Below are 4,249 nucleotides of genomic sequence, written 5' to 3'. Positions count from 1 at the left end.
GAGAGTCCAGGCTACAGTATTATTGTCTCATTCCAGAGGGTGAGTCCTATGTGGAGAGTAGCTTTAGAACACTATAGCCAATGCATGTATTTGAATACCACTAGTTTCCACAAGCAAAACCCATTTTTAACATTCACTTGCTAATTAAATTGGCTGATGTTATCATCAAGCCCTAATGGTATCTGGGCTTGTATGGGTTTTGCATTGAGTAGCACAGTTAAAGTCACATAACAACTGGGGGTTATCTGGAGAGATGCCTATAGGGCCAGGTCTGGGGACTGCAGGGCTGGCTGGCTGTGTGTGTATTTCCAGCTTTTGTGTTTGCAAATGGGATTATGTGCCTACTGGAGTATGTGTATTTGCAGAGTAACTACACAGACATCTATATATCTGAAGAAATATAACAACAGTTACAATAACAATCACAGATTGGGGATAAGAGACGCTCTCTTTTGGTCACCAGGGCAGTGTAGTGACTTCGGATATCACTCTGCGGGTGTGAAGGTTTGTGTGATTGTGTGCATTTTTCTCTCCCATCCTTTGGGCATCCCAAGATCTGGGAGATGTTTGGGTCTCTGAAAGCAATGACTGGCTTAACTTGGTTCATTCAGATCCCACCTATGAATCCCAGATCCTTGAGTTGCATGAGCCATTTCCCTGAAAACAAAAAAACAAAAACAAAACAAACAAACAAAAAAACCCAACAACAACAGCAGACCATTACATGGCTCAGCCTGCAGACTGGAGGGCACCCACAGACCCAAGTCACCTGGCCTTGCAGGGACCATGGGGCAGGTTGGGCCACCAGGTTAAGGTCTACCACTTGTAGCCATCATGCTATTCTTTTATTTTATTTGTTTATTTATTTTTTGTTCTTTTAAGCTTTATCTTAAACTTAAGACTTATCAAGTCTTTAATTCCAGTGAGTTAGCGTACAGTGTTTTATTAGCTTCAGGTGTACATTATAGTGATTCAACACTTCCCTACATCACCCCGTGCTCCTCATGACAGGTGTACTCCTTAATCCCCATCCCCTATTTAACCCCTCTTCCCACCCCATCCCCTTGAATAACCATCAGTTTGTTCTCTACAGTTAAGAGTCTATTCCTTGATTTGTCTCTCTTTCATTTTCCCCCCTTTGCTCATTTGTTTCCTAAATTACACACACGAGTGAAATCATATTTATCTTTCTCACTTACATCCTTTAGCATTAGGCTCTCTAGCTCCATCCATGTCCTGGCAAATGGCAAGATTTCGGGTTTTTTTTTGTTGTTGTTGTTGTTTGGTTTTTTTGTACGGCTGAATAGCATTGCGTTGTGTAAATATACCCCTTCTTTATCCATTCATCAGTGATGGACACTGGGCTGCTTCCACATCTCGGACACCCGCCACTTTCTCATCTCCTGTCTCTCACTTGGGCTCTCATACTCTCCATGCCCCGTATCCCTTGGGCCTTTAGGGGCTCTTAGGAAACTGGTTCCGCAAGAGTTAAGGCGGTCCCAATGGGTTGCCTTTTCCTAATTTGTCTAATTTTCCTAATCCTTCACGCCCGGACTTCTGATTTCTCCGACACCTCTCGGGCTCTCCCTCCAGATCTCTCGCTGCCCAACTGAATCCCACCCTCCAAGCCCGCACCTGGATTCCTTCAGGACAGGCCTGTTCACACTCTCCCCCTAACACCTCCCTCGCAGCCCTGACCTCGTGCCCTCAAGCTCATACACAGCCAGTCTAGGCCCTCTCCAGCCAACGGGTCTTTTCCCCTGACCCCTAAAACCCCGGAAGACCTCGGGCCCTCCTAAGCCCCGCCCGCTGGAGGTCCCACCCCTGCCCGCGTAGCGTCTTGTCTTCCTACTCACAGCCCGGCGGGGCGCTCCGTCTGCCCTCTTTCTGCGGGTAGTTCTCTCAGGGTCTGCGGCTTGACCTGCCTCCTTTGACACTGGCAAACATCGCTGCTGAGACGACGGCGGCGACATTAGGCTCTCTTCGGTTGAAAGGCGGTGGCTCGCCTCTCAGCACTTGGCTCCTCCCTGTGGCACTTTGAGGCTGCGCGGTGGATGGTGGCGGTCAACTGCCCTTGCGCAGAAAGCTTGCTTGCAGCTGGCTCCATAGCTCAGGGGTTAGAGCACTGGTCTTGTAAACCAGGGGTCGCGAGTTCAAATCTCGCTGGGGCCTTTACTTCGCTTTTTTTTTTCACTCCTTTGGAAAAGCGGAAGAGTTGTGAACCAACACGAATTTCCGTCCTCCTGGGAGCCAGGCCCTAGGTGGAACTGACTAGTCTTGGCTCCTCGGATGCGGGGTGACGAGAAGTGGCCGCATTTCCCGAGAAGCCAGACCCCCTGCACCCGTGGCGTTGCGGCCATAGGCTCCGCGGGCTCCGCGCAACCTCTCCGAAGCGGTCCCTCGCGCGTTTCGCTTGCTCTCGGGAAGTCCGCGGTGGATCCTTCCGTTCTCCTCTCACCCTACTCAGCCCAGGGCAGAGTCCTCGTCTCCTCTATCTTGGTTTAGTGGAGACGAGCTGTCTACGCCCACCTTCCCACAACACACCCTGGGAACCTGTTTCAGTCGGGAGGGGGGCTAGGTTTAAGCCCTCGCTTGGCTTGCCCGTGGGTCCCCACAATCTAGGCTCTGTAGTGAGGTAGTCGCTCCCGAGGCCAGGTCGCTCCCGAGGTGCCCTGCTCCTGAGGGTGGGCTCATTGGGGTGGATGAATCCTGGGAGTCCGGTACGCGCAGGTGCCGGCAGGTGCAGGTGCGCTCCCGGCCCATGCCGGGCGCATCTGTCCGGACCTTGATGCAGTCTTGGCTCTTTGGATGCGAGCGGGCTGATGGCAAGGCCTGCGCGCCCATTCAACAGTCCACTCATCCCTTCTCCCGCGTCTCCCCAGGGTTCCGCGAGTGGTTTTCTCCACTTTGGGGCACCGGGTCGGGTTGTTTCCGAAACCCACACGGCGCTGGAGTGCGGCTTGGAGTTACCGCGGTGACCTTTTTGAAGGTCCCATTTGACCGGACAGAGGGCTCCTGCGGGCTGGGATGGCGCGGCGGGTCAGGGTCGCCCGCCTGGTCGTGTGCAGGCAAAGGCCGTGACAGGCGGGTCCCCAGCCCTCCCGCGAGCCTGGCTCCCTGCCTATGTGGCAGCGCCCCCAATGCTCTCTGGGGATATACTTGCATTTCGTACGCTTGACTTCCTTGAACAACATAAATGAATGAAAGTCAGTTTAGTATATATTAATTCTGCGTTTAAAAGGAAACTGAAATGGTTTTTAAAAATGGTTAAAAAAAAAAAAAGCAAATGTCGCACTGAAAAACTTTAGGGCAGGTGTTCCCAGTTTAGGACGTCTGCTCGCACTTTTCTGATATAATCCCATAGAGAAGGGAAGCCAATGCTTGCAACTCGGAGGCGGTCGTGACCAAGAGCGCGAGGACACACGGTGGCCCAGGACAGAGCCCATCCAACACTTTGCGAGCACGAAAGGAGGCGAGGACGGTGCCAGTTAAGGAAGAGGCCTGTTAGCATCTTGTGCTCCGAGGAAGAGGCCGAGGGGAGCATCCAATGGAGCGGTCAACGCAGAGGCTGGCAAGATCCTGGAGTGGCAGTGGGGACATGAGCACTGTGTTTCCTGGAAGAGGGTTAGCCCCATTCATCTCCCACTCTATTTTGCAACAATCTTCGTAGGGAATTTTTCTGGGAATTTTTGGGCCAGCTCTGAGTGGAGTTTCGTGAATTTTACATAAGGGAACCAAAATCAGTTTTTTTAAAAAATGGGTTTTTTTTTGTTTGTTTGTTTGTTTGTTTGTTTGTTTTTACTTCCGAATAGCCCAGTGCAGTTAAAGCCTTTTGGGGAAAGCAGGTCCAAGACGAAGGAGGAGAGCGCTCTCACAGCCTTGGACTCTGGTTCGCCGCGAGCGAGGGCTACTCCCGTGCAACCGCTTCCACGCCGAGAGGCGGGGCGGCGCCCAGCCTGCGCGACGAGTGCGCGCGCGCTCTGGTGCAAGCCTCCCGAGCTGGGCACCCAGGCACCGCCGCCGGTTATCTGGTTTCTGCCCTACACTTCTCTACATTTGCAAATAGCTTTGCAAAGCGTTACGTTGCTTTTCACATTTGCATTAAAACAAACAAACAAACAGACAAACAAACACGAACGCTCTCGTCCTTTTACCAGGCGCCCCACCTGAAGGGACCACTCGGGCTTCATTTCGCCCGTCGCGGCGCAAGACCCCGTCTGTCCCGCCTCCCCTCCAAACCCCGCTCCTT

The sequence above is a fragment of the Mustela nivalis genome (assembly GCF_964662115.1).
Source record: "Mustela nivalis genome assembly, chromosome: 3".
Taxonomy (NCBI): domain Eukaryota; kingdom Metazoa; phylum Chordata; class Mammalia; order Carnivora; family Mustelidae; genus Mustela; species Mustela nivalis.
Note: the sequence above shows the minus strand (reverse complement) of the source record.